The sequence below is a fragment of the Crocuta crocuta genome, unplaced genomic scaffold, assembly GCF_008692635.1.
Source record: "Crocuta crocuta isolate KB4526 unplaced genomic scaffold, BGI_CrCroc_1.0 scaffold282, whole genome shotgun sequence".
NCBI lineage: Eukaryota > Metazoa > Chordata > Mammalia > Carnivora > Hyaenidae > Crocuta > Crocuta crocuta.
The window spans coordinates 5,896,944-5,919,408 of NW_027529174.1; the positions used below are offsets into that span (position 1 = coordinate 5,896,944).

Sequence of the window (22,465 nt, forward strand, 5' to 3'; positions counted from 1 at the left end):
AAAGTTCCGAGAGGANGAGGACGGGAAAGGGCGCAGCGTCGGGCGGGTGATGCCAGGTCTGAAGGAGCCCCGCGCGGGCGCGCTGCGAGGCGCAGGCTGGACGGGAGGGGGCCCGCAGGACGGCCGAGGCCATCAGGTGCCAATGGGACCTTGCCCTTCTTAAAGCCCGGGCTATGCCTGGGGGACGGGCGGCTCCCGAGACTGAGCTACTCCGGGCTGGGCGGTAAACAACTGCGCTCTTAGAAGGGTGGTTCGAAAATCCTCGAGGTTCCAGGATTTTCTACGGCTTGTAGAGACCTCGCAACACTTGCTCACGGGAGAGGAAACAAGTGAGGTGAGTGGAAACTCTGCCCTCTTCAATTTCATGAATAAGGAAGAGAGTGCCCGTCCCGAAGGAGAAAGGCAGAGACGTTCCAATCAGCAGTAGAGCCAGTGAAGTGGGCCCACACCCCAGAATGTCTTGAAAAATTGTTTTGAAATTTCTCAAAGTTTTTATTTCAATTCGCGTTGATTTTTTTAGAAGAGTTTGTCATGTATCATTTCTGGGAAGTCTGCTCTGAAATGAAACAGTGAGGAGTTGCCTAAAAGCGTAAGAATCGCTTAAGAGTAGGGGTGCCTGGGTGGTTCAGTTGGCTAAGTGGCCGACTTCGGCTCAGGTCATGATCTCACAGTTCGTGGGTTTGAGCCCCGCATCGGGCTCTGTGCTGACGGCTAGCTCAGAACCTGGAACCTGCTTCAGATTCTGTACCTCCCTTCCTCTCTGACCCTTCCCTGCTCGCTCGCTCTCTCTCTCTCTCTCTCTCTCTCTCTTTCAGAAATAAAACATTAAAAAAATATATTAAAATATATTTAAAAAAAAAAAGAATCGCTTAAGAATAGTCGTTGCTAAAAGTCCGTAGAAGTTTTGAGCAAAGAGTTCCAAAATCACTTAGTTACCTACTAGAAATCTTGTCACAAGAATAGCATATACATCAGTAGTATAGAACTGAGAGTCCCAAAAGAAACCCTCTCCATTAGGGTCGGATGGTTTTCCACAAGCTTGCCAAGACAATTCTGTGGGGAGAAGGATGGTCTTCAACAAATGGATCTAGGACAACTGGATATCCACCTGAAAAAGAATAAAGTAGGACCCTTATCTCACACAACATGCAACACTTACTCTAAATGGATGAAAGCCCTAACTGTAGGACATAAAACTATAAAACTCTGAGAACGCATAGGAGTAAATCTTCAAGGTCTTCAGTTGGGCAGTGGATCCTTAAGACACCAAAAGCCCAAGTAACAAAATACATGAGTGAAGTTGGACCTCATCAAAATTAAAAGCTTTTGTGCTTCAAATTTTTTAATATTTATTTCTGAGAGAGAGCGAGCACACACACAAACTGAAGAGGGACAGAGAGTGAGAAAGAGGGACACACAGATTCCGAAGAAGGCTCCAGACTCTGAGCTGTCAGCACAGAGCCTGATGGGGGGCTTGAACCCATGAATGGTGAGATCATGACCTGACCCAAAGTCGGATGCTCGACCCACTGAGCCACCCAGGCACCCCAAAAGCTTTTGTGCTTTAAAGAACACTATCAAGAAAGTGGAAAAGCAATGCACATATTAGGAGACGATATTTTCAAAACATACATCTGGTAAGGAACTGGTATCCAGAATATGTATTTTAAAAATACAAGTCAGCAATAAAAAGACGAATAACCCAATTTAAAGATGAACAAGAGATTTGATAGACCTTTCTCCAAAGAACACATACAAGTAGTCAATAAGCACAGGCAAAAAATACTCAAATCATTTCATTAGGGAACTGCAAATGAAAACCACAATGAGATACCACTGTGCACTCACTAATAATGGCTGTAATCAAAAAGTCAGGCAATAACAAGTATTGGCAAAGATTTGGGGAAAGTGGAACCCTTTTACATTGTTGGTGGGAGTATAAAATGGTGTAGCCACTTTGGAAAACAGTCTGGTAACTTTTCAAATGAGTAAACATAGAGTTACCATATGACCTAATAATACTCCTAAGTATGTTTACCCAAGAGAAAGAAAAGTGTAGAATTTGTACACAGATGCTCACAGAAGCAGTATTCATAATAGCCAAAAAGTGGGAACAACCCAAATGTGCAACAACCGTTGAATGAATAAACAAGTTGCAGTACAGCCAAACGATAGAATAGTATTTAGCAATAATGGAATAAAGTACTGATATATGCTACACCATCAATAAATCTTGGAAACGTACACTAAATAAAGGAAGCCAATCACAATATAAGCCACATATTGTGTGAGTCCATTTAAATAAAATTTTCCAAATAGGCAAATTTATAATGACCAAGAGTACATTAATAGTTGCTTAGGGCTGAGGGACAAGTGGCAATGGAAAGAGAATTAGTGGGTATATGTTTCTTTCAAGGGGGGATAAAGTGTTCTAAACTTAGATTGGGACAGTGGTTGCACAATTCTGTGAATACACTAAAAAAAATTTCATTATACACATTAAATGGGTGAATTATGGGTGTGCGAATTACATCTCAAGAAGACAGTTTTAAAACAAGAAGACAGTTTTTAAAAATGCAACTCATTCTAGTTATAGTTTGTAAAAACGTTTTGGCTCCGTTCCAGTCATTTAGCATCAGCCATTCTTCAACATGGGAAGGACTTGAGTGAGTGCAAACAGCAGACACTGCATTTTCCTCCCTTTTTGCCCACATAGGTTGTTTTTTTTTCATGCACCCATTTGAAAAGCATCTAATCTAGTGCTGTGTGTGCCATGTATGTTTCAAAGCTAAGTTCTAGGGAAACCTTTGCTTCTATTAAGGATGCATTGTGTTTTCTCTTCCACTCAGACCTCAATTTTTAGTCTTAGTATTTTTTTTTCCCTCTTTAACTGTTTGATCACAGCTAACGTCAAGGGAGTCTGAAAAAAAGGCAGTCTAGCTATGAGCCCAGAAAGGAAAGAAACTAAGTTATGATGAGCGGCTGTCTTTGTTATAAATGCCTAGTTTATACCCAGCGTTGTTTTGAGGTTTAAATAGACCTCATACTAAGGCACTCAGCACATGGCCTGTGGTATTTACAGTATTTAGCAAATGGTATCTTGTATTATTGTTTGTATATTCCTTCATAATATTTGACCTCATGCTAAGCATATTGTAGGTAAGTACTCATTTGACCATTACATCAATGGCCTCTCCATTCTGAGCTCATGTTAATTGCCTTTTGTAAGCATTCTCTAATTCATTCTGACTTTTTTCCAACTGCAGAGAGAAGAATGGCATCCATATGCCAGGGAAAATTTCATCAGAGGTTTTTTTTCCCCTCCCCTTCTACAAAGGGCTAATATTTCGCATTTGCAACAACTTTTCTGATTTACTCTTTTGTCCCTCTGTGGTGCATTGTGGGAAAACATCAGGATTCCTGATCCTTTCTTTGTAGTTTGTACAGGTAGTATGAATTATTGTTTCCTTAGAAGGTTAATTATGAAATTGCCTTTAATTTCATTCCCAAATATCATGTCAAATAGAATGCTTACATGAACTTTTCATTACCTTGCTCTCCATTGACTTTCATTGGTATTTAACTACTGTTATTGTATAACTTTTACTAATTACATACAGAATATGTTACTATATAACTGATATCGGCACCATTCAGTTTGACCTGCTCTGTGAATGCATCTATTATATATAATTCCCCGCTGCTGCCTCAGATTTTGTATTTACAATCTGCCCAGTTTTAATTTAATTTCAAAGGCCATGGTCTTTTCATTTTTGTCAGTATCTCTTCTCTGACCTCCAAATGGCATTTGCATTCTTACTGTACATGGAAGTGAGTGAAGCCCATTATGGCATTGCCCACTGCTTCTTTCTTCTTCCCTATTACTTTGAACATGAACATGTCAAGGTCAGTCAGAACATATTGAGACTATTTTTATCAGAAGGCAAGAATCTCTACTAGGAGATAATAGTTTTATGGAATAATGAAGATCTTCTGGTCTAACAAAAAACAGAAATGAGTTTCTTTGAAGAGGCAAAAGAAGAAGAAAGCCTTTTATGTCACTTCAGGCTCTCATTTCTGTTCATTATTTTTTTAAAAGGGTCTGTGCTGCTTTAGTATAAGCTAAATTCATGTTTTACAATGACAAATGTTTATTACTCCCTCCCATCACATGTCCGTGGTGGGTCGGCTGCAGCTGCTCTCTATCATGAATCTGGGACTCAGGCTGAAGGAGCAGCCTCTGTCTATGGGTCTCATGGAAAACCACATCTCTTCCAATCACACTCAGCAAATACAGTGGTCACGCCAACCTCAGTGGGACAAAGTCTGTACAAACGAGGCAGGAAGTGTTTTGAACAAAAATGCAATCTAGTACAGCATACATACATATATAGTATAGATAGATAAATAGATATACACACACACACACATATATATAGCCTATATAGAGTATGCTATATAGAGAGAGAGAATTTATAGTTCTGTTAGTCCTTTTCATTTTAGTTAGTAATTGATTAGGTAGTTACTTAATTATCTTTGATTGTTTGCTTCGTTTCGCCTGATACATTGAGAATATTTTCTCATGCCCATAAACAGTTTTCCGCAATGTGACTTTAAATGGCTGTATAGTATTTCATAGGATGGTTATATATAATTTACTTAACCATTTCCCTTTTGATGGATATTTAGGTTGCTTTGTTTATGATAGTATTCAATAAGCAGGCTCCCTACGTAGAAAACATGAGAAGAGAGAGTTTACATGTCTTTAACAAAATGAAAAAAAGCAATGAACTTCTCTAAGAAGCTGATGATCTTTGGCTTTGCGTCAGCCAAAGTCTTCAAGGCACTGGGTTTTAGCCATGAAGAAACAGAGGAGTACTCTTTGCCTGCCTCTCTCCACTTTGGACGACAAAGTTTCTTTCCTTGAATGGAAACAAAGTAGAAGCTCCCTATGGCAGAGAAGATTAGCTATCTACCAGACGTTCCAGTCCATCCTCTGCTGCCCATAGGATAGTGATGTTACTGGAAAGGAGCCACCAGCCAGAGGCTGCACCTCTCAGCCATAGGGTCTTGTGTGACTGGTTCTCATCCATGGAATGTGACCAAGTGACATGTGTCACTGACAGAGAGGTTGAAACATGCTGCCCTCTCCCCTTTCTCCTCTTGTGCTTGTGATAATGAGGCCCCAGGGAAAGGCTGAGCCACAAGACAGAGGGCCTAGGTCCTTCACTCATTACAAGGTGGAAAACTAGCCCATTGACTAGGAACACCAACCTTGAACGGGTATGTGTGATTAAGCCACTGAAAGGCTGGGGTTTATTCATTAGAGAACTAGCATTGCCTTAACCAATATGCCCACATATTCATTGGTTAAGTGGGTATAAAAATTTAAGGGAATGCCGTTGAGCACTCACCCTGTGCCCTTCTAGGCACAAGAAAGAGAGAAAGAGGAATAATCAGATTACAAAATGTGAGTGTGATGTTTGGACTAATTTTTCCTTTAGGAATTGTGACACTGCCCCTTATGAATATTTGCTCAGTAAACACCTTCTAGGGAAATCAGTCTCCTCAATTGTCAGAGTCTTCTATCAGAGTTTCAACTAAGGCTACCTGTAAAATCATCACATTCGTTTGAACTGGAAAAATGGGAACCATAATACCAACTATTAAGAGTGGGGCTTCAAGGGCACCTGGGTGGCTCAGTCAGTTGAGTGTCCAAGTTTGGCTCAGGTCACAGTCTCATGGTTCATGGGTTTGAGCCCCGTGTCAGGCTCTGTGCTGACAGCTCAGAGCCTGGAGCCTGGTTCAGATTCTGCCCCTCCACCACTCATGTTACCTCTCTCTCTCTCAAAAATAAACATTTACAAAAAATTTTAAAAAGAGTGGGGCTTCAGAGATAAACCGACCCATATTCAAATCCCAGCTCACTCATGGACTAGCCCATAGCTAACACTCCAGGAACAATAGCCAAAAACCAAACTGTATTACTGATGTGAGGAGATAACCTCTGCTGTACTGAGCAGTGATGCCGCAGGTTGCCCCGCTGACATGTCAATGCTGGGAAACCGACTATCCTACAACTGCTCCTGCTACCAGTATCAGAGCCACTACAGCCCCCAGACGGTCCCTTTCCAGCTGCCTTATCTCCAGAGAGCATGTGTTAGTTAAGGTCCCTAGGGAAGAAGCACACACCAAGACAGAATTAGGAGTGAAAGATATTTGTTGCAGACTATGAGTCTGGAGGTCTCATCCAGCAAGAGAGCAGATACAGAATTGAATACAAGAGAGGCTAATGTCTGGGAGGAGACAAAAGGCCCAAACGGGTTTCGTCTCTGTATTTATTGAGTTCTCAAGATCTTACACACGTGGTGAAGTTGAAGAAAACAATCAGATAATAATCGTTAACTTGTGTGTGTAAGAAGCAAAAAGTCTAGGGGACAAGTGGAGTTTGTGATCAAAGTACAATAGTATATGGCATCAGATGGAAAGTAATTTCCTGCAGGTGATATAACAAGTCACTCATGATTCCATTATAATAGCTTGCTAGCTAACCCTGGGCGCTTTTGCCCCGTGATGGCAGTTTTCTGCCCTGAGGTTTTTTCTAACCAATTAATGTAAGTAGAACCTATTTCCCACAGATATTTATGAGGGAAATACCCATGAAAAACAACAGGGGAGCATGCAGGGGTAGGTAGGGAGAGCCTTCAGAAGGTGATGTAGGTCTGACACTCAGGAAAAGAGAGCAGGTAGGAAGGAGGATGGGGAGAGAAGAACCTCAGACTGTAGTGACCACTGTGAACGTCTCAGCCGGATGGAATGGGAGCTTATTTGAGATAGCCCAGCTCCCCTATACACCCGTTTTCCCCTCCATTGAATGGAGTTGCTTGGTTGGAGAAGGGACATGGGCTCGATGCCTTAGTGGATGCCAGAGGCTGTCTGCTAATTATACTTCTCATAGCAGATTCTCTTGAAGGGTGATCTGAGGGGCACACCTCCCTGCTGCCAAAGAAGTGCTCCCATCTTTTCCTCTGGCATCACTGGCTCCTGAGTCAAAGTCTGATTGATGGAGATTAGACCATGTGTCCTTACTGCAAGGAAGCCCAGGGGAGCAAGTGACTGGCACTTTTAGCACCGAAGGAGGAAAGAGTCTCCTTAGATATAGGTCAAAACAAATGAGTGTAAAATATGCAAAGCACTTGGCCCAGTGCCCGGTGTGTAACAGACTCTGGATGGATGGAAGCTGAATTCCTCACTAACCACACCAAGGATGTCAGAGAAGGTGATGGAAAGAGGGCTCTTTGTTAAATCAGTCTCTCCTAGGTTCAGATCTGGACTCCAGCCTTCGTATAAAATTAGGCAAGTGATTTAAACTTCCTGAACATCAGTTTCCTCATCTGTAAAGCCTCCTTTGCAGAGTCCTTGTGAAGATTTGCATTATTCTGTGGGGAAATGATTGAGGAAAGAGCAGTGCTAAAGTTACCTTATAATGAACAGAGAACAGCGCACCAAAATTAGCGTATACACTCTGTGGGGGTGGGCACTACATGCCTATGCCAGGCCCTCAATAGATACTTGTTGATGAATGAATGAATAAAACAACTTTTTTTCTTATTGATAGATAACAAAGCCACATAAATCATTTTAAACTAGGATTTTATTTTGCAGACTAAGCCTCCCTGATAATGTCTTCCCTTCTTATTTTTTCCCCAATATTCTTGCATTCAATCCAGCCTCTCCAAAGAGCATAGGAATTATATAGTCAAATAGTTTTTTTATTTCATTAATTTCATCTTTAGCTTACCAAAGTAATAGAATAGATGGTTTTAAGAGTCACAGAGTAAGGACAAAATATCTTTCCCCTGGCGCACCCCTCCCCGCCCTTGATCTACATCCCTCTGAAGCAACCAATTTCAACTCCGTAGGTAGTTTTTTTTGGTATTTACTTTCATATTTCTATTTCTTGATTTTTTAAAAAATATTGGGCATTGTTGATTTTTTTAGTGTAGAACCTGAGGGCTTAAATCTCTTCTCCCTATGCACATAGACACGCACACCCCCATACTCCTTGCCTTCTTCTATCCAATGCAGTTGTTACAGTGATTTCACAAAGTTTTCATAAGTCAGTAGTGTGTTTATTGTATTAGGACTGTATCACTGGCTGAGCCTCGCAGACTACTGCAATTCTGTTTTATTCCTCATATAGTTTTTGTGTCCTTTTTAGTTTATAATTATTTATCTTTTGCATTTACTTACCTGTGACAAGCAGAGATACCTTCCCAAACCATCCCCGGAATTGTAAAACTTCCAGATGGTCAAACCCATGAGATGCTCTACCAGTTCCCTTCTTCCCCTGGGATCATCTCTTCCTGGTTCCGTCCACTCTCCTGCTCCAGTCACGGCAGGCTGCCTTCCAGGCTTCTCCAGGGCTCTTGTCCCGGAGCCTCCCTCTCATCAGCCCCGTGGGAGAAACGCCTTTCACCTCTCTTTTGTGTTGAATTCCCTGTTTCCAGGACCCCATGTCTTCCTATTAACTGGTTTATTTCAGTGACTTCCTGAGAAAGAGCACATAGAAAGCACATGGGGTTTTTGAGACTTTATCTGCAAGTGTTATTATCTATGCTGCCAGTATAATCCATTGAGATTGAGAAATTATTAGGATAGAAATGATTCATCCCAGAGTTTGCCCAAAACTGACACAAATTCCAAAATAACAGTGACTCCAACAAGTTGGGGTTTCATCTGTGTCACATGAACTTTGGCATCGGTAACCCTGGGCTGGCATGATGGTTCCACAGTCATCAGGAACCCAGGCTCTATCCTGTAGCTCCCCATCCTCAACAGGCAGATTCCACTTCGTGACCCAGGATAACTCTTCTGCTCCAGACTTCGTATGCTCGGTCAAACCCAAAAGAACAAGAAAAGAGAAGGAGAAAGAGAAATGATGGCCTTTGAAAGACGTTCCCTAAAAGTTGCTCACACTACTACCACTTACATCTCATTGACCAGAACGCCATCATATGATTGCATTGACACTCTTTCCTTACTTTGTCCTGGTTTTTAACCTTTATTAAAAGTTTTGTTATACCTTTATATCTGCATCAGGATTATTAGTCTATTTTAAGTACATGGTGTGAAGTAAACATGTATCTTATTTTTATTACTTTTATATCTTTTTTAATGTTTTTTATTTATTTCTGAGAGAGAGAGAGACAGTGTGAGCAGGGGAGGGGCAGAGAGGGAGGGAGACACAGAATCAGAAGCAGGCTCCAGGCTCTGAGCTGTCAGCACAGAGCTGACGCAGGAATCAAACCCACGAACCATGAGATCATGACCTGAGCCAAAGCCGGTTGCTTAACCTACTGAGCCACCCAGGCGCCCCTACATCTTTAATTTGTAATCCAGATGCTGGGTCTCAACCAGCGCTCTGTTTGATAGGTTATACCCGATTTGAAGCACAATATCAGCACAACCCCCAGATGAAAACCAACCCTGCAAATTAATAATGATTTTTGAAGGCTGGCCTGTTGCCTCCCAGGAGAATTCTGTCCATGTTGGTGGCTTTAGGCTTCAGAATTACTTAGCTTCGTTGGTGGTGGATGTCACACAGTGAAAGGCAGGGAAATGATGCATGTGTCCCACCATGGGGAGGAAAGTGCTTTGCATTGGGAAAAAATGATACATGAAAAGGACAGAGAAGAACAGCCCTGGCAACTATTCAAGTCCCTCATTCTCTGTTTTTAAGACCCAGCTGTGGGTACGGCCTTCCCACAGTTTGCTTGTTCAATGTGCCCATGGGTCCTGTTAGATAACAAATCCTCCCGTTTGCCCAAGCCAGCGTGATTCAGCCTTCTGTCTTGAAGGCTTGAAAACACTATAATCTCGACTAGCTCATATTCAAACAATATAGCTTCTTGTAATTGCAACAGAGTTTTCTCATTGTGCACAGTTAGTTTCCCTGGGAGAGGTTAAGGAGTGATGGATAAAGGNGGGGGGGAGGGGTGATGGTTGCACAATTGTGTGAATACACGGAAAGCCATGGAATCATATATTTTAAGTAGGGGAATTTTCTGGTATTTGAACTGTACTCAGTAAAGCTGTTTTGAAAAAGTAGTATAACCTGTAGAATTTCATTCTGTGCATATCAAAGAGTTAGCAAGGGATTCTCATTATATCTACCTGGAGCCAGTTTATACTCAGGGGCCCGTAAGATTACCATCATCCCCACAGGAGACAAGGCAGGTTGTGTTCCTGCAACAGCAGGCAGGAAGTGCCCGTTCTCAGAGACCAGCAAGGACAATTACTGTGACCTGGGACACACGGGTTTCTCAAAGAGTTGAAAGGAAATCAACCACGTTGGCCAGAGTAAAGATCTGCTTGAGTGAACATTTTCAATACAGTAAAAATACAATGAGAAAGTCTTGAGAAATAATGAGTTCACAGTGCAATATAAGCATTCGGTTTCTTTCATTGAAACTTATCATCAAGAGCACCATTTTAACACAAAGATCACAAAGAAGACTTACTTAGAAGACAGACCTGGAAAATCAAGAATACATGTTATACATTTTTTGATGTTTATTTATGTTTTGAGAGAGAGAGAGAGAGAGAGAGACGGGGTGCAAGCAGGGGAGGGGCAGAGAGAGAGGGAGACACAGAATCTGAAGCAGGCTCCAGGTTCTGAGCTGTCAGCACAGAGCCTGACGCGGGGCTCAAACTCATGGACTGCGAGATCATGACCTGAGCCAAAGTCGGACGCTCAACCGACTGAGCCACCCAGGCACCTCATTTTATACACTTTTACTTATTCATTCTAACATTTCCTGGAAGCCCTCTGTGTGGGAGGCGCTGCCGTTACCCCCTAGTGCACAGAACGCATCAAGATGTAGTCCCAGCAAGGGAGGAGCTCATGGTCCAGTGGTCGGGTGGAATTGCTCAAGTACTAACAGCTCTGGGCAGAAAGTGCTACAAACCCTCACAGGACAGAGAGTAGGCCTGCAGGCCCTTGGAGGCATGGCTGTTACCGTCTGTCTACTCATGGGATAATATGGTGCTCATTTACATGCTGAAGCCTCCATTTGCCCACCTACAAAGGGGAACTCCCTTGGAAGACTGTGACCCAAAATATAAATGTCTGGAGTTACCTAAGTACAAGAATCTCATTAGTATTATCCAATTTGAATATCATATAGTCATCCAATAAATATTTATTGAGCATCTATTAAGCTGTGCTTCTCGGACTGGAATAAATAACAGGGGGGAGCAGCAGTGTAGCAGAGAATACAGAGACTCAGCAATTCGATATTACACATCTTTCATGACACATAAGCATTTCATCACATTTTTATGTTTAAAAGAAACCTGTGGATATACTACAGAAAAGGATGCAAAATGCTTATGAACTTTTACGATAGAGCACTTGAGGCTCATAGTAGATTTCTTTGATGTGTGTCTTCCAGAATTTGTCAGAGGAGGGAGGAGGTTTGTTCATTCTCTTCTGCCATTAACTGAACACCATTTGTTAAATAAGCATCTTAGAAGATGCAAGATAACATCCCTGCAAGAGTATATAACCTGAGCTGAAACTAGATACTGAACAAATGAATCAAGTAGCTATTCACATGTGTGTCTTTGAGAAGTATACGAGGTCACTTCTGTGTCTATGAAATCACTCACTGTTAGACTCCAACGTGACAGAACTATGAAAAAAACAATTCAGGGCCCCACTAGAGAAACTTCAAGAAGAAAATGAAATGCAGCAGGTAGCTCGGTAAGGGAACAGATTGAAGTAGAGAAAAGAAAACGTCCTCCTTACATAACGCAAAATCTCCCATCGCTAAGCTGATCAATGGGCCAGGAAGTATGAAAGGGATTCCAAAAGGCAGGGACTGGGAGAAGCCCATTCCAGATAAACGGACTGACATCTAGAGAAGAGACAAAGTCAGGAAAAGCCAAGTTGTATATGGAATTCGGGAAGTGATCAGTTGATCCTAAACAGAAGTTTCACCAAGCACGCCAGCACAGTCTAACGAAGAAACCTAGGACCCAAAGACAAAGAATGTGAAATGTACCTGCCACTTAACACATGCTCAAATGAAGTTTGCTGACTTGCAGGAAAAGGACAAGGCAGCTGTGATAATGTACGCGACTGCCCCCTGGCAAGGTGAGACACCACAATCAACCTGAAATAGTTCCAGTTAGCTTCCCCCTCCTTTTCTCTTATCTCCTTGTCTCTTCTCTCCCATTCTAACACACAGAGAAAATATTTCACAACACTGTCCACCATTAGCTTCATCACAAGCAGCTATGTCCAGGAACGGTCCTGATGACTCATCCAAAAGTGGAATAGCTTGTGCTGGCAGATGAAGGGAAAAAGAGTTGGGATTGCCCAGTTTGGATGAATGTTACCCCAATGCAAATTTGTCATTTTCACATCTTCTTCGTTGCTAGACTGTCCACTCACCTTGGGAAGGAACTCTGTCTTGATTAAGGTAGTTCCCTGTGTCATGGCACATAGTGTGGAGGTTTGAAGGAATCGATAAATAGCACCATTTTCTCCCACCAGATACCCAAACCAACTGAGAAATACCAAGGAAACAAGCAAACGGAAATTGAAAAATTAGCAGCTTAATTACTGGTAAAAGCTGAATGGGAACATGTGGTTCAGATATGCGACAACCCTAGATGTCTTAATAACAATGAAAGAAGTAGGCAGACTCCCCCACACAGCTACTTAACACCCTAGGAAACCACAGGTCTCCACACACCAGGCAGATCCTTTATTGGGTGGCCAGTTACAGAACAGAGCACCTGCTTTCTGCAAGTTGATTCCAGAGAGAAGGGGAGGGGGAAGGACTGAGCACTGGATGCTAGGAACTCCTTCCCAAATCAATAGCACCTTGGAAAGACTTGAGCAAGGTTCATGAGAAGCCAGATGTGTTACCTATTAGGTGTCCCGAGGGAGCAAGAAGTCCCTCCCCAATCGGTGACATTATGAACCATGTGTGCACTGGATTGTCTATGAGATAAGGAACTTACTATGGTCAACTTGAAATAAGAGGCCCATTGAACAGAGGTGCTCAGTTCTTCTAGCTGATCCTCTGTCTGGTGATGGAAGCTGAAGTGCACCTGCTTGTCCTGGGAAAATAATCTGATCGGTTATGATATACATTGTCCAGGAGGCATTGGAGGAGGGCAAAGGGTGCATCAGAAGGAATCCCGGCACTGCTCCTCCCAGAGATCTCTAGAGTGCAAAGCAGGTTGCTGGGGAGAGATGAAATGAGTTTGCACTATGAGTCCAGGACCTTCTGGGAGAGAATAAATCAAGGACCCAAAATTTCAGGCCTCAACACCTGCTTTCAGAAATCTAAAGACTTAGTATCCCAAATCTATAAAGAACTTATCAACTCAACACCCAAAACACCAAAAACCAGTGAAGAAATGAGCAGAAGACATGAATAGACACTTTTCCAAAGAAGACATGCAGATGGCTAACGGACACATGAAAAGATGCTTAACATGACTCATCATCAGGGAAATGCAAACCAAAACCACAATGAGATAGCAACTCGCACCTGTGAGAATGGCTTAAGTGAACACACAAGAAAGAACAGGTGTTTGCGAGGATGCAGAAAAAGGGGAACCCTCTTGCACTGTTGGTGGGAATGCAAACTGGTTCAGCCACTCTGGAGAACAGTATGGAGGTTCCTCAAAAAAAAACTGAAACTATAACTACTCTCTAATCCAATAATTGCACTATTAGATATTTATCCAAAGGATACAAAAATACAGATTCGAAGGGTTGCACACACCCCAATGTTTATAGCAGCACTATCAACAATAGCCCAACTATGGAGAGAACCCAAATGTCCATCGATGATAAATGGACAAAGAAAATGTGCACATATATACAAAGAATATTACTCAGCCATCAAAAAGAACGAAATATTGCCATTTGCAATGATGTAGATGGAGCTAGAATGTACTATGCTAAATGAAATAAGTCAATCAGAGGAAGACAAATACCATATGATTTCACTCATACGTGGAATTTAAGAAACAAAACATGATCATATGGGAAAGTGAGGGGAGAAGAGACGGAAACAAACCACATGAGATTCTTAATAATAGAGAAAAAACTCAGAGCTGATGGAGGGAGGTGGGTGAGAGATGGTCTATATGGGTGTTGGGTTCTAAGGAGGCACTTGTGATGAGCACTGGGTGTTGTATGTAAGTGGTGAATCACTGAATTCTCCTCCTGAAACCGATATTGCACTTTATGTTAACTAACTACAATTTAATTTAATTTTTTAAAAAAGAAATAAAGATATCTAAAGACTTGCAAACTGGCTGGGCATGGTGGAAACAGCATCAATCTTTCTGGGAGACACTAAGATTGGGAATGTAAAGCAGATTAAAGCAAAAAGGCTTTTTTAAAGTTCTTTTATTTAAGTTATTTTTAAAACAATTTTTTAATGTTTTATTTATTTCTGAGAGAGAGAGACAGCATAAGCAGGAGAGGGTCAGGGAGAGAGGGAGACACAGAATCCGAAGCAGGATCCAGGCCCTGAGCTAACTGTCAGCACAGAGCCCGATGCAGGGCTCTAACCCACGAACTGTGAGATCATGACCTGAGTCAAAGTGCGACGCTTAACCGACTTACTCGGACCTTGTTTAACTTATTTTTAAAACAATGTTTTCTCCTAGAAGGTTTACTACTTTTCAACATTAAAAAAGAAAGACTAACGACACAATGATGCTTTGCTAGTACTATATACATATATACATAGAACATTCATTGGACAATATTAAATCACTGGTAATCACCATGGAACTGGGCTGTAAGTAATTGTGAACTATAACAGAAGATTTTCTAATACATAATTTTGTGACTAAAGCAAATGTTTAGACCATTTATTATAACCAAAATGTTCAAGCCTACTAGCACACAAATAAGAAATGACCTCCCTAATTATAAATAATTACTGCAAGTTCATTTTTGAAAAATAGATTTGCTCTCTTCTTAGAAACAGCCCAGTGAATGTAGATGTGTGTATATATACATCAAGTTTACAGTTTTTGACTAAAAAAGGATGTTTGAAATCATCTAGTTATTTAGTTTAGCAGATACCCCAGTACTCACACTTTATAGATGAATAAAGTCACTTTACAGATGAATCAAGGTCAAGTTGCTTCAGAGAAAAACCAGACCAGTCTCTTGGTTTCTAGCTTAACCCTTAAAATATATATTTAAAAATATGTCCTAATTCTGAATTTTCTCCATTTTAGCATGCCTTTCCATCTACCTGATCTAAATTAAAGCAGTTTTCTGCACAGACAGGAGCTGTAGAAGAGAATCAGGAAGTACACCGTGGCACTTCCTGGGAACAGAAGTAATTGGGGTAAGGTATGGAGATTTCGAGGGGACCTAGTGACCCCTGCAAAGGGCCCCAGCAACGTGCTCCCATGGGCATACGTTTACATACAATTTGCAAAGATAAATTATTTTAACCACAGCTGGCGCAGACAGCCAGCTGTCCCTTTCCACTCCAACTTCCTGTCTCTCACATTTTCCTGCTGCAAAGGGCATTAGAGCATCTGCAAGAAGTTTTGGGATCCTGCTAAGGAGAAATTGAGTGGGGACTATGTCGTGTTACCTGCAATTTGGAAAGCGTTTTGGAAAGTTTCAGTAAAATGAGTAAGACACAATAGACATCATTAGACTTCTTAGTAGAGAACTGGAAGAAAAAAACAGTCTAGCTTTATTGAAGTGTAATTGATGAATAAAACTATATAAATTTAAGGTGTACAGTGTGATGATTTGATATATATATATTGTGAAATGATTGCCCCCGTAAATAAAGTTACTTAACACATCCCTTATCTCACATAGTTATCCTTTTGAAAGAAAATTCATATTAAAAAATTAACATGGAGGGGGGCACTTGTGGGGATGAGCATTGGGTGTTATATGGAAACCAACTTGACAATAAACTTTGTAAAAAATAAATAAATAAATAAAATTTTAAAAAAATAAGTAAAAATAATAAAATCTCAAAAAAAATTAAAAGAATATGAAACAAAAGTGGTTACTACGAAGAATGAAATCCATAGAAATTAGTATGACATTGAGAAACAAATTTGTGATAAAAAAAATTTCCAGATCAGACCAAAAGCAGTAATTCATCAAGAGGAAATAATACATTTCAAATAGAAGTAATATATAGGTTTTTGGATTGTTTAATAATCCCACTAAGGAAGAGGACCAAAAATAAATGTAATTGGAAAAATATTTAAATTTCTTGCTAACTTGACATGAAATAGCATGATCTAAAATGATAACAGAAATCACAGTATACTCCTACAAGGGGGAGACAGAGCCAAAAGGTTAATAAGGGCAGCCCCTTCAAACAGCATTTTATTTTATCTTATCTTATTTTATCTCTTAATGTTTATTTATTTTTGAGAGAGAGAAAGAATGAGATGAGCTGGGGAGAGGCACAGAGAAGGGGAACAGGATGGGCTTTATGCTGACAGCAGAGAGCTGGACACTGGGCTCGAATTCACAAACTGTGAAATCATGACCTGAGCTGAAGTCAGATGCTTTATTGACTGAATCGCCCAGGAGCCCCCGACAGTATTTTAGATTAGACACTGCACTGGGACTCAGTGGACTAAGTATCCGAATTTGGCTCAGGTCATGAATTCACCACTCGTGAATTAGAGCCACATGTTGAGCTCTGTGCTGACGGCTCAGAGCCTGGAGCCTGCTTCAGATCCTGTGTTTCCCTCTCTCTCTCTGCCGCTTCGCCGCTCACTCTCTGTCTCTTTCTCCCTCAAAAATAAATAAACATTTAAAACATTTAGATTAGACACTGTACAAGAAAGCTAGAAAATATCTTGAAATCTTATAGCTGATATATGAATGATAGACTTTCCCAGATTTGACCACAGACCTCAAAATATACATGACATTACAAGTGAATTGTGAAGCTGAGGAAAATTCTTCTCAACTCTCAATAGTAAACAAATTTTATTGAGCCATGATTGAAGAAAACCTGAATTTCTTTCTACTCTCACATAGAAAAGATTACAAAATCATTTTTCTATGAAGAGACAATTGTTTAAATGTTGAGGAAAAGTGTTAGAAGATGTATGAGACAGTTAATTAATAAAAAAATAGTTTTTTTCTGGATTGTATCATGTTTGTGGTAGTTGTCCGCTTTTTGAGATTTGTAACTTGTCATTTCTCATTTTAAGATACTCTCTTCCATATCTGATTTTATATTTGTAATTTTGAATTCTTTCATCTTAAAGAGGGTCACTCAAATTGAATAAGCTACAGGTCTCACAAAACCAGGACCTGGCCCTGGATTTCAATTTAAATGGCAATAGGGGCACCTGGGTGGCTCAGTTGGTTAAGGGTCATCGTTCAGCTCAGGTCATGATCTCACGGCTCATGGGTTCAAGCCCGCATCGGGCTCAGTGCTGACAGCTCAGAGCCTGGAGCCTGCTTCAGATTCTGTGTCTCCCTCTCTCTCTGACCCTCCCCTGCTCATGCTCTGTCTCTGTCTCTCTCTCATCACTCTCTCTCTCAAAAATAAAATAAAAACATTAAAAATTTTTTATTAAAAATTTTTAATTTAAATAAATAAATAAATAAATAAATTTTATTAAAAATTTTTTATTAAAAAAATTTAATGGCAATGTATTTTCTTAGTAATAAGAAATGAGGGCCTCTTTTTGCAACCTTTGGGGAGCACTTAGAAGCCCATCCGGGTGGTCACAGGACTGACCGTAAGTTGTACTGAGCTTTGACCAGCAGGTGGCAGTGAGGGAGAGCAATTCCAGATAATAACCCCAGTCGCCATCAGAAAATAGCTGACAGATAACAGGTTATTTTTTGCATACTGCCGGGTACCAGATGTTTTTACTTTGGTGCTTCAGAGTATTTTAGAGGAAGAATGTTTTAAGAAAGATATGAAGCATAAATATAGCCTTCCTAACCAGTTAAAATATACCAAAACAGTAACATATTGAATAGCATGTAGAACCCCCCCATGTTATAATTATTTTGTTATACCATGATGAGCACCGTGCTTCAGAGCTTTACTCTGCTCCTTCCAGTTTCTCCTAAAAGGTGTCTTCTTCCTTATTACCCTGCAGGAGAGGCCGTTGTCTTTCCACTTAGGAACAGCTTCTTCTAATCTGGAAAAGCAAATATGAATTTACAGGGTCCGTTCAGCGCAAAGCCGAGAGAACTTCATGTTGATGAAAATCTGCCAAAGCAACCATAGCAGCAGCATGGGCTGACGGCAGGTGGAAAGACTGTGGTGAGTTGAACCCCAGGGTTCTTTCCAGTACTGACACTCCAGATTCTTGGCATAACAGTGAACAGGAGCTGGTAAATACTTCCACGGGGCTGGCTCTGTGCCAGGCATTGTTCCAAGTCATTCACAGTGTTTATTCAGTTTAAACAATGCTCCAACAATCCTACCAGGTGGTCCTGTTATTACTCTTGTTTTCAGATGAGGAAACTGGGCCACAGCGAGGTTAAATGCCTTACCTTATGCCACGCAGGAAGGGGTAGAGCTGGGCTCTGAGCCTAGGCAGGCTGCTTCATGAATTCGGGCACTTTGGCCACCTGCTGCTGCCTCTGCTATACATCCAATCCTATTTGTATCCCTTCCAAAGAGAATGTCATTGTAAAACAGTCAGCAGGACATCCCCCTAAAACAGTCATATTGCGATATTCCCATCTTTTAACAGTGATAAAGAGGAGTCTACTGCTCAGTCCGATTCCCCACTCCCGGCTCAGAAAGCTGCATTGCCCAGGAGCGGGAGAGAGAGAACTCTACTTGATTCACGTTCCTTCTGCAGGGACTGCCCACGCCGGCTGCCGGCTCTGCAACTCCGCACGGCATCTCCCTGAGACCGCTCTCCACGCGGGGCTCCCTTCAGGTCGTCAGGAGCCTCTCCTCTCCTGGCTGTGGACCTCTGACAGAATGTGGCCACATTCCCTGCTGCCTCATCACCCACGCATCCCCCGGTCCCCGTCCTGGCTTTGCCCCATCCACTCCTGGGAAGCTGACATCCCTGAGGCCACCAGAACCTTCAAGCAGCCCAAACCAGGGCCTGCCTGCTCCCTCGGCTTGTGTAACTCGGCTCCCTCCGGGCTTCCTTCCCCTGCACACACCCCCCCCCCNCTTCTGCCTCTTCTCTTCACTTTCCTCTCCACCCGCCTTCTGCCTGACCCTCTCTCTCATCCTTCTAACCCCAACTGCCCCCTACAGACTGGAGGGTTCTACCTCCTCCTGGGTCCCGTGGCTCTCCTTTGTTCGCGTCTCCTATTTCCCGCTGTCCTTTCTACATCTCTCTTTAAATGTGTCCGCTGGAAGGGCCCAAACATTATCTTCTGCCCACCAGCTGCAACTCTTCTCGTTATATCTTGTTTCAACTAATGGCCTCATCCCTCACCCAGGCTGAAAATTCCAGCCCCATCTTGCATCCCTTCCTTTCCCTCGAATCCTGCCCCATCTGCACCCCCCCACCCCCACCAGTCACCCTATCTCACCCATCTCCCTGAAATAGACACTCCCGGCAGATCACTTTCCTACTTGAAGATCTTTGGTGGCTTCTCACTGACGACCACGTATGTTCCTCAGTATGTCATTTAGGGACTGCTGCAGGCTGCCCTAACCCTAACCCCCCTCTGGCTCCAGTGCCCGCGCTGTTCCCTCCCTGGACACCCTCTACATCAGCCACACCTGGGCATTCTAGCCACATAGATGCCAAACAATATATAACTGTGCTGCACAGACAGCCTGGGGTCAAGATCTAACTCCATCGCTTCTAGTTACATGCATGACTTTCGAACTATTATTTAATCTCTCTGTGCCTCAGTTTCTTTATCTGTGAAATGGCTGTAATGATCCTTTTCTAACAAGGATGCCCATTCACTGAACAAATATTTATAGAGTACTACATACCAAATGTTACATTCAGAATGCAATAAACATTAATTCCTTCTCTCTATACCCACTTCCTCTTCACCTTTGTTAATGCAGCACTTTCTACATAAGCAGGACCCCACCACCACCACCACCATCCTCCAAAGGCCATTCCGATAGTTATTTGTGACATTTACTGAGTGCTGAGCCTTGCCTTGAGGGCTGGGGGACTACATGAATTTTGTCGGTTTTCTAGTGGGTTCTTTCTTCCCATAGACTGGGAGCTCTTTCGAAAGTAGGAATGATGTCTTATGTATCTGCATCTGATGCATCTAAATATGTACATAAATACATTCAAGAGGAAAAAATTACAGTGTTCCCTAGTGTTACCAAGACTCTAGGACTCTTAGCATGATTCTCTGGAACTCAGTTATAAGCACACTCGTGTTGAAGTGTCTCCAACATTTTCAGACTGTCTTCCATATTGTGCCAAATAACTTCCTGCCTTGATACAATAAAAATCTTACTAATGTGACATATGAAGGACTAGAGAAAATAGGCTTTGATTGAACTGTGTTTGAATTTTCTATTTTTTGAATTAGGAAACAGCTGTTGTTTAGGTAGAAAACAGGCCATTGTTAATGTGTATTATTTTCAACAAATAGCTTAGAATTAATGATATGTAACTATATTTGTTTCTGCTAGCATTGGGCACATTTCTGTTCCTTGGGTTCTTTTATTTTTGTTTTTTGTCTGTCTCCCCTACTAGAATGTAAATGTTCAAAAATGTCTCTGGTTCACTGCTGTAGCCCCAGAATCTAAGGCAGTGCTTAATAATATTTGCTGACTAGATGATGAATAATGAATGCATATTCTATTTTAATTTTTAATAGAATATAAATTATTAAAATGTAAAATATGTGCACCAGCATAGTTAAGAAATTAGTTGAATTCTAACCTGAGTGGTCCAATATTTGTAGACCTCTCCATGTGTACGACCTATTAACAGCCGAAGATCTCATGTCTGAATGTCTAGTTGAGCTTCCCGCCCTTGTCCTAGAGCCAAAACTTTTCCACACTCTGGAGCCAGAGTCCACCGCCAATTCTTTCCTCCTTTGAATACACTCTCATTTCTTTCCTTACGTGAAAGTTTAGGCCACCTCTGTTATGATCTGCTCAACTTCCTTCTTTTCTATTTCAAAGCTAACTCATCATCAACTTGACTGTGGTTTGCATTCCACGCCCCGTACTGTTTCACCTCTGTACACTTCCTTGTGTCCTAGAATTCTCTTTCCCACTCCACGTGCCTGAATCCTGCTCATTCTTCACTACTTACCTCAGAAACCATTTTCTCCACGAAGCCTTCTGGGACCTTTCCAGCTAGAAGTAACCCTCCCCTCATCCGACTTTCTGTAGCACTTTATGTGCCTTTCCTTTAGAGCATCCTAACAAAACTAAGACCTACTTTGTGCAGAGCATTGCAGGTGTTGGGAAGGTTACAGAACATGGCTCCAGTCTTTGAGGAGTTTACTATCTAGGAGTGCAGTCCGATGAACAAGTATGAAGCACTGTCATCAAGAATATTTTAGATCGCTCTGTAGAATATAAGCTACCTAAAGCAGGTCTTTGGTTTTCTCATCTTTATATTCCACAGAGCACCTTGTATGGTGTTGTGCATTTAGCAAATGAATGTTTCTAGGTTATTTAAGAAAATCCTGGCTTTCTGCACAGAAAGGGCTTGCCTGTCCTTCATACAACATTGCCCAGGAAGTTCTCCGTCAGCATTCCCAGAATAAGGTAAGATTTCCTATGATCAGTCAGCAGACACAGATGAGAAAGCCATGTGCTAAAAGAGAGAGAGAGAGAGAGACTGTTCCTTTTTGGTTTTTTGTTTTGTTTTGTTTTGTTTTGTTTTTAAATAAGACTGGGAGGAATAAGGACTGGAGCAGAAAAGGGGAAAGAGGTGAAGATATGCTAAGAAGACCTGAAGGCCTTCTAGCAGGCAGATGGTTATTTTCCATAAGAAAGAAGAGGGAAAGAGGAAAGAAGGAGGGGGTAGGGAGGGAGAGGGAGAGAGAGAGAGTCCCAAGCAGGCTCTGCTATCAGCACAAATCTCATGACTCTGAGATCATGACCTGAGAGGAAACCAAGAGTTGGGCCCTTAACCTCTTAACCGAATGAGCCACCCAGGTGCCCTGAAAGCTTTTTTTTTCTTTTTAATAAGAAACATAAATGTTTTTTAAGAATGCTTTCTTAATGTATGCTATAGCATGAATGAATCTTGAAAACATTACACTAAGTGAAAAAGCCAGTCACAACAGGCCACATATTATGTGATTCTGTGTGTATGCAATATCCAGTATAGGCAAATCCAGAGAGACAGGAAGTAGATCAGCAGTTGGGGGGAAGGGGAGGAAGTGGGGAGTAACTGCTAATGGGTATGGGGTTTCTTCTTGGGTGATGAAATGTTCTGGAATGAGTATTGTTGGTTGTGTTATTTTATGACTATACCGAGAACG

The 22,465-nt window shown here is 41.7% G+C and overlaps 1 long non-coding RNA gene across 2 annotated transcripts; it reads left to right on the forward strand.

The window, feature by feature from the left end:
• Positions 1-84: 84 nt before the first annotated feature.
• Positions 85-19,175, forward strand: LOC144226332 (uncharacterized). Of its 2 annotated transcripts, none has more exons than XR_013333611.1 (4): positions 85-334; positions 15,286-15,398; positions 18,163-18,329; positions 18,766-19,175. It is a non-coding gene; the product is annotated as an uncharacterized LOC144226332 (long non-coding RNA). The 2 variants fall into 2 exon arrangements; XR_013333612.1 differs by having other exon boundaries at positions 18,877-19,175.
• Positions 19,176-22,465: the final 3,290 nt, after the last annotated feature.